The 9157-nt window shown below is 39.7% G+C and overlaps 1 long non-coding RNA gene across 1 annotated transcript; it reads left to right on the plus strand.

The window, feature by feature from the left end:
* Window positions 1-2516: 2516 nt before the first annotated feature.
* On the plus strand, window positions 2517-6997 carry LOC141541800 (uncharacterized). Its single transcript, XR_012481904.1, has 2 exons — window positions 2517-3947; window positions 6356-6997. It is a non-coding gene; the product is annotated as an uncharacterized LOC141541800 (long non-coding RNA).
* Window positions 6998-9157: the final 2160 nt, after the last annotated feature.

The following is a 9157-nucleotide window of genomic DNA, read 5'->3' on the forward strand; positions in this document are numbered from 1 at the left end:
ATCCACTTCCATCAGAATACATCCTCATACAGTATCATTGTTGAAGTTTATAGTGATCTTCTGGTTCTGCTCATTTCACTCAGCATCAGTTCATTAAGTCTCTTCAAGCCTCTCTCTATTCATACTGCTGGTCATTTCTTACAGAACAATAATATTCCATAACATTCATATACCACAATTTACCCAACCATTTTCCAATTGATGGACATCAGTTCATTTTCCAGTTTCTCCACTACGAAAAGGGCTGCCACAAACATTTTGGCACATACAGGTCCCTTTCCCTTCTTTAGTATTTTTTTTTTGGGAGATATAAGCCCAGTAGTAACTGAACTCCTCCTGCACTTTCAACATATTAGGAGGTTAATTTTTCTTTTTTTAAAAATTGTTTTTATTTTTTTCTGGTTATACGTGTATATTAACTTTTAAAATATACATTTCTTTATGAATCATTTTGGGAGAGAAAAATCAGAACAAAAGGAAAAACCACTGGAGAAAAAAAAAACAGAAAAAAGAAATGAATATAGTACGTATTGACTTACTTTGAATCTCCATAGTTCTTTTTCTATATGCGGATGACATTTTCTATCCAAAGTTTATTGGGATTGCCTCAAATCACTGAACCATTGAGAAGATCCAAGTCTTTCATAGTTGATCACTGAACAATCTTGCTGTTACTGTGTAATGTATTCCTGCTTGTTTTGTTCAGCATCAGTTCATGTAAACCTTTCCAGGTCTTTCTAAAATCAATTTGTTCATCATTTTTTATAGAACAATAATATTCCATTATCTTCACATGCTACAACTGATTCAGCCATTATCCAATTGATGGCTATCTACTCGTTTCCCAATTCTTTGCTACCACAAAAAAAGCTGCTACAAATATTTTTGCACATGTGGTTCCCTTTCCCTTCTTTAGAATCTCTTTGGGATACAGACCCAGTAGAAAAACTGCTGGAGCAAAGGGTATGCACAGTTTTATAGCTCTTTGGCATAGTTCCAAATTATTCTCCAGCATAGTTGGATCATTTCACTTTACTAACAATGCATCAGTGTCCTACTTTTCCCACATTCCCTTCAACATTTATTATCATCTTTTCCTGTTCTCCTAACCAATCTGAGAGGTATGAGGTGATAGGGAAGGTTTAAGTTTTCCTCAAATATTTCAAATGGAGTCTTAGATGAACTCCAAAAAGAAACTCTCTTTTTTGTTGAGGACCTCTCTCACACATAATATCTTAAAAGGAACAAACATATTTACCTATACTTGTATACCCATCAAATCTATGTTTAATATGTTTACCTCAAATATACAACAAACATAACAAAAAGGTATGACGTATGTTTAATACTAATTAAATACTAATACTAGCAAGTATTATTTAGTACTCGTATTACTAGTATTATTTACCTCAGAGATATACTGAACACACAAAAAAGGATATGATGTATACTGAATATACTTACCTCAATATACAATGCACAACAAAAGGATAGAAATACACTCATATACATCCATGTATAAATTTATAAAGCTTTTGTTTTTTAATTGGATATGAAGGAGCTCAAAGACGCTTCCTGAAGAAGATGAGTCTGGGTTGCCCTAAAATCTAACTTTGAATCTCCTCTGAAAGTATTATTTAAAATGTCCTCCCAGTGGCATCTTTTCACGTCTTATAGAAAAGTGGGTCATTATAATAAGACTTAAAATGTAACTTTCCATGATCAGATTTATTGAGGCAACAATTTTGGGAGAGAAGGAAGTGAGCCATTAAGCATCCAAAAAACAAACGAACAAACAATTAAAAAACCCTCCCTTTGTCTACAGAATAAGAAGCCAACGAAATATATCTTATAAGTGTGTTTACATGTGGACAGAAATCAGACTTACCCTGGCTTTTGGTTAGTCTGATTATACAAATTTAAAGCAGAGTCTTCTCAAAATCAGATACCAAACTGACTGACACTGGGTGCAGACGCGCTATCTCAGCTGCTTCACCAGCACTTGTGAGAGGTGGTATCTAAACAACAATTTTGAGGAACTACACATTTTTCCTTAAAACCTTTTCTCTTTTTGAAACATGTCAAGGAGTTCGTAGATAAAGGATAAAGAGATGCTTTGGAAGTTTTCCTTTGGGATAAACCTTCAAAATCGAGTTCATCTTGCGTTGCTGCTTTCTTGCGCGGAGTAATCTTCTCTTAAAGAAGATTCCTCTGCATCGCAGAAGTTCCCAAGTGCGAGGGTCGGTGGACGCACCGAGGGGGTCTGGCAGCAGCCCAGAACCGAGGCTAGCCGGGCGCTCTCCAGGCCCCCTGTGAGCCAATAACGAGAGGTCTTCCAGGATCCGGACCTGGCCACGTGGTCAAGTGTCTGCCGGGGATCTGAAGTCTAGAACTCTCGCAAGACGCGCCCCCAGATAATCTTCCCCAATGCAGCCCCAGAAGTTGATTGCTCAGGCGGTGGGCACCCGCGGAAGCATCCCGAGAACGTGTTTGCGCACGATCCCCCTCCGCCAGGCAGGAATAAGGAGGCGCGTGTCTAGGTGACGGGGACCGTTAGTTCTTGGGCTTTGGGAGGTGAGGGAGAGAGGAGGCCGGAGCGGCGGTAGCCGTGGCTGCTGGGGCAGGAGCCGGAGCCGGCCGAGTGGGAGCTGAACCTATCTCTCCTGGAAGTGTCCCAGAGGGCCCTCGCGCAGGAGCTGGACGTGCGGGCCGAGGAGCGGCGGGGTTCCCGCGAGACACAGCGGCTGCTGCAGACTGCAGCGGCCGCCAACGGCAACGGCAACGGCCACGGCCGGGGGGCGTTAGGGCCCGAGCTGCTGCCCTTGCCCTTGTCCGGCGCACGCCACCGGCTTAGAATCTCCGGCTCTGCGGCACTGGCTCGCTGCCTACCGGTCTGGCCAGGCGTCGCTCTGCCGCCCCCCTGCAGGTGCTCGGCCTCCGCAACCATTGTGTGCCCGAGAGGAAGAAGCTGCACAGTGGAGAGTTTTTGTACCTCGGAGGGAATTTTGTCCAAGAGATCGCCCCTGAATGAGCAAACCGGCCTTGCTTAAATGATTTGGGATTGTGTGATGACCAGCTTCAAAGCTGACATCCCTGCCTTGGAGACCCTTGATTTTGAGAGAATCCCTCGGAAGTCCGTTGTGTCACGATATCTAATCCACGATCCTCCTAACTCTTCTGGAATTAGCTGGTCAGACCATGAAAACCCCAAAATGTTTGCCACGCTCTTCGTGATCTTCTTGGAAACATCGTTCAGTACTTGGGTTTAGCCAGCAACTGCCCACAGTGTGGGGGGCGGCTTGGCGGCATGCCCCTCCCCCACCCTCCTCTTCCCAACCCTCGGTCCCCCAACCCAACCGCCCACAGTGTGGGGGGCGGTTTAGCGGCATGCCCCTCCCCCCAGCCTCCTCTTCCCAACCCTCGCTCCCCCAACCCAACTGCCCACTGTGGGGGGCGGTTTAGCGGCATGCCCCTCCCCCACCCTCCTCTTCCTGACCCTCGCTCCCCCAACCGTGCTCTCTGCTGTGCCAGAGCCAGGTAGACTCAGAAGATGAAGCGATCGGGGCTGCGCAAAGGATGCTGACTGAGCAAGTTGAGAGCGTGTGCGGCAAACACCGAGGCTGGATGAAAGTGGTTAGAAAAGCCAAAGCTGTAACTTGTAAGTTGCTGGAAAAAGCAAGAGAATTTGAGAATTTGAGCTGCGTAACCCCATTTTCACATCTGCTCGTGGCTCCACTGGACATGAGCCGGACGTTTTGGCGTTGTACCGGTTCCAACAGAAATCCATCTCATTCTATTTGTGGTTTCTTTGAAAGATAATTTCCCCAGAACTGCCATTTCAGATCCGTTTTGTAAGACGTGATCCCGAAGCTTCCTTTATTGTTGGCCAAATCTGGAGATTTGCCCCCACCGTTAAAAGTCATTCTTTTGACAACAGGCTTCAGCAGGTGTGGCTTTGTTGTTTATCATCAGTCTTTCTAAATTGGACAAGTTACCACTTCCCCATGGGCAAAACATCGTAAACCTTTTGGTTCGGGATCAGAATTGTACAGAAAAGGACCATTCTTTCTCTTTTGGGAGCCCCACTGGGGCAGATCTCCCTTTTTATTCTTTTTTGTTCTTGAATTAAGTGCTGAGCATTTAGTTCTTTACTCCGATTTCTGGAAGCATTCAATTGTCCTTATTGGTCCTAGGTCTCCCCTGGGAATATTTCCATGATACTTTGCCAAAGAGCTCTTACAGGTACCCTCAAACCTAGACAGCTATTTTTGAGCTTAAGGGCAGAAAAGTACATTTAGACCTTGTTTTCCTTCTTTGGCACAACCCCCCTCTTTGAGCCAACCAAGGGTTCCTTTCACTTATGCCTCTTCCTTCTCTGAGACTGTCTCCACCCTGATGCAGGTCCTATCAGCTCATACCTGGATCCCACTGCAGGAACTGCAATGCAAGCATGTCTGCCAGCCTGGATTCTCTCCTGACACTGAGCCATCCTCCATTCAGCCTGTAAAAAGCAGATTTCTCCTGTGGTTCCCTATTCTCCAGGATAAAATGTCAAATTTTTGGTTTTAAAGCGATTTCATCACCTAACCCTTCTTCATCCCATCATCCTTCCCTTTCCGGTGTTCCACCAGTAGAACATTCCCTTCTTTCCTGCTGGCTTGAACCCCGTGCCTCAAATATTCTCACTCCTCCTCTCTACCTTCTGGATGCGCAGATTTCTAAAGTCCCATCTTTTGCAAGAAACCTTTCCCAATTCTTTATCATAGTGCTTTTCCTCTCAGATTATCTCCTACTGATCAGATCAACGTGTTTGTAAATCTGGTGTCTTTCCCCATTAAACTGGCAGTTCCTTGAGATCAAGGCCTGATTTTTTTTCTTTTCTTTGTATTCCCATTGCTTAGCATAAGTGTCTGACATATAGTATATTCTTTTTGCTAATTGACAATGTAAAAATGAACTTAAACAATTTTTTTGAAGACTTGGTTTGCCTATCTCATATTACTCACTTTCTTCCTATTCCCTCTGGTCTTCAACAGCAGACTGTATTTTCAGTTCTCCCACTTGTTCAATCTTCATATCAACTGGATCCTTCCCTACTGCTTCCAAATATCTTCTCCATTTGAAAAAAAAATTTTTTTATCCTAAAATCTCTTCAAACTTTTGCCCTATATATTTCCATTTCTCAACAAAACTGAAAAAGTTTATATATACCACCTCTACTTTTGGATCTCATTCACTGATCAAACCTTAGAACTGTCCTGTAACCTCATCCCCCCTTTTTTTCCCCAAGGCAATTGGGGTTGTGACTTGCTTAAATTAAACTCAGTGAGTTGTCAGCTAAGGCCAGATTTGACCTCAGTTCCTCCTGACTCTGGAGCCTAAGCTCTAATCACTGTCACCTAGTGGCCCCACCCCCAATCCCCATCACTCTGTTGAGTCAAACTACTCTCTTGAAATCTGCTAATGATTTCATGGCTAAATTTGATGATCTTTTCTCACTTCTCATCCTTCACCTATTTGCTGCATTTGACATGGCTGTCCATGTGTCTTCTGAGTTTTGTCACTGCACTCTCCTGGTTGACCACACTATAACCCCTCCTATTTTCTTTTCAGGAACAATAAATACCCCTGAAGTTATGCCCTCTTCTCCCTCTACACATACACACACACACACACACACACACACACACACACACACACACACACACACGTCAGCTCCCATGCATTTTAATTATCATATCTACTCATGGGCTTCAGCTCCACATTACCATTTGCCTATTGGATATTACATTTCAAACAGATACATCTCAAATGCAATATATGTAAAACTGAATCCCTTTTCCTCTTTCCAATGTCCTTTTTTCTGTCAAAAGACACCTCATACTTCCAATCTCCCAGGTTTGTAACTTTAAGACTACTCTGGCCTTTCCTCTGGACCCATATGGCCATCTGTTGTTTCTTCCCTTCATCTCCCCTTCCTATTCCCTCTTCCATCTCTTAATATTATTCTTACAGCATCTGTACTAAACTCACATAAAGCAATTCTCTTCATTTAGACTCTGCTAACATAATTACAAGTCAGATTGGTCTTCCTCATTCCAACCTCCAAATCTTTTCCCCCTTCAACCTATCCTACACAGTTGCCAAAGTAATATAATTTCCTTTTTAAAGTTTTATGTAATAGTTGTTTGTTTTCAAAACTAATCTGTTTTTTCTTCTACCTTTCCCAATTCATCTCATCACATAGGTTATATACTTCAGCAAAACAAATCCCCACTCCCTCTCCCTCCTATCATGTTCAGTTGTTTCAGTGTTGTCTGATTCTTTATAATCCCATTGTTATTTCTTTCTCCAGCTCATTTTACAGATATGGAAAAGGAGGCAAGCAGGATGAAGTGACTTGGTCAAGGTCACACAGTTAGGGAGTGTCTGAGGCAAGATTTGAACTCAGATTTAAGTCTTCCTAACACCAGGCCCATATTTTTTCCACTGTGTCACCTCCCTAGGACTGCCATGAAATTACGTGTGTATAATTGACCACAAACATGAGTAAGTAAATTCCCAATGAATTAGCACAATTTTCAGGTTATTAAAAAAACCAAGGTTTCTCTTTAAAGAAAAATCTTCATTTTGCCAGGAACATATCGTTAAAAAATTATCTGGGCAAAATTAACTTAATAAAATGTAGGTGGGAAATCACTGCATGTGCTCTACTTAACAATACTTGAAAATTTTGTCGACAAGCAATCTAAATATTTTCCATTGTCATATTTTCACTTAAATTAACCAAGTACTACTTTTTCATTTCTATAACCTATCTTCTTGGTAACTACAGATAGAGAGCTCTTCTTTGTTGTCTGGTTGTTTTTCTATGTAGAACAAAAAATGCAAGATGTATATAAATATTTTGTCTTGTATATATGTATTAACAGCAGATAAATGTAGTGGCCTTTCAAATTACAAAGTTATATAAAAACCTTAGACTATTACCCAACCACAGTATCTGAATTGAAATCAATTTATTATATCCCCTATCCTAGTCTTCTTTTCCTAAACAAAAAATCTTGAAGAGAACATGTTCTGCTTGTGCTTAATATGTTTCTTTTCCAAATCACTGAATAAAAAAGGAAAGATCTGCAAGACATCACGAGTTAAACTATATATTTATCATGGTTATAAGCTACACTGGTAAACCTCTCAGTCTGTTGATCAATGAACTTCATATATATATATATATATATATGTATATATATATATATATACATATATATATATAAAATTTTTTGCTGAGGCAATTGAGGTTAAATGACTTGCCCAGGGTCAAACAGCTAGAAAATATTAAGTGTCTAAGACCATATTTGAACTCAGGTCCTTCTAACTAAAAGGCTGGTGCTCTATCCATTGCACCACCTAGCTTCCCCTACTTCATAGAATTTTAATAAAAGCTGAAAGAAATGCTAATATAAGAAATACTGACTTTTCAACTTAATACACTATACTAGTTCAAAAAAGATAAAATATAGTAACATCAACATGCACAATATGTGAGAATTCAGACATCGTGAAATTCAAGATAACACATTCATTCTAATTCTCAATTCTGAAAATTTTCCTATATTACATTGATTCAATTCAAGAGTTGTTTCTGTCTGCTTTAATCCAATTGCAGTGACCAGGGATGGCTGGAAAGTCATCTCAATGGCACAAACTGATCCAGGTCTTGTTCGATTTAAAGATTTTGAATCTGAAGTCAATGAGGAACTAAGAGTTTGCAGGAGGTTTCCAGTAGACCTGAGGCAAACAAAGTTCCAGGATCATACAGGCAGGTAAATGCCAAAGACTGACGAATCGGAAGAAATATCCACACAGAAAAATTATAGAATAGTACAAAAATTCCTAACTTTTTATAGAAACAACAAATTCTTGGGATATTTAATAACAAAAGCTCCTTTTAAATAGCTGGGGAATTGTAAATATAAATTAAAAGTTTAAATAATTTTAGGATTAGTGCTTTAGGTTTTGACAAATATATTATAGCAAAAACATTTAATTGGTAAAACACCTTATTTAGAACAGGTGTGAGAACACTAAAGAAATAAAGATCATACAGTCAGCTCTTTATGCACAATTCTAACAGGTTATATAGTTTTCTATGGTGGCCAAGAAAGTTGGGGGAGGAGGGAAAGAGAAAAAGGAAAGCAAATGACAGACTCACAACAAAAGTATGGGGTGATTGGGTCTCCAAACATTGTTACAGCATAGTAAAAGATGACCACTCACTCATCAAAAGTTCAAATTCCATTTTGAATGCTCAGTTTTAAAAAGCAGAGACATAGATTATTTTAGGAAGATTTCCATCTAAAGCAGTTAAAACAAATCTTTAAAAAAGTGTGTTTAAGAGGCAAATGAGGGTTGTTATCCAGAAAATTAGTGGATGTTTATTAAAGTCTGATAACACTTGAATAAATGAGATACTGTACAAATACTGTACCTAAAAGAATCAATGTTTTCAATGTTTTATCATTCACAATAAATGCTCATTTTTTCACACTTTTCAAAAAAAAAAACTAAAAGAAAATTAGGTTACTTGTACTGCCTTGTATTTATGCTTATTTAGAAATTTAACTATCTTAGAGATTAAGACAGCATATTTCAAACACTTAGGCACCACTCTATCCCAAAAAAGATTTGTGATACCAGCACAGAATAAGGTAGACTGATACAGAAGAAAGTTTTAGCATATTTTTGCATAAATCAATTTCCTTAGATAGCAAACACAGAACTAATCTCAAAAGTCATAAAAATGATTTTAGATTATCATATACAATATTGAGCTGAACTTTTTTCTCCTTTGAGAACATGTAAAACTATGGTATTCCCATTAAAAATACATATTACAAATTATTACATATCTGCTTTGAACTTCTGGTGGTTCGTCTGGTTTGCCTTAAGATGTAATTTCTTCTAGGACCAACAGTTCTTTCGAGGGAGCTGGAATCATCCTTGTTAGTAATTACTATTTGGGGCCAAATTTCACTGCCTGATACGTGTCTGGTTGGTATTATTTTTAAACTCTTTAATTGAAATTTTAAGCTCTGATTAGGGTTTTTTTTTTTTTTTTTGGCTGATGAAAATCGCTTTGCACGAATCCTCTCAC

The sequence above is a fragment of the Sminthopsis crassicaudata genome, chromosome 4 (assembly GCF_048593235.1).
Source record: "Sminthopsis crassicaudata isolate SCR6 chromosome 4, ASM4859323v1, whole genome shotgun sequence".
Taxonomy (NCBI): Eukaryota; Metazoa; Chordata; class Mammalia; order Dasyuromorphia; family Dasyuridae; genus Sminthopsis; species Sminthopsis crassicaudata.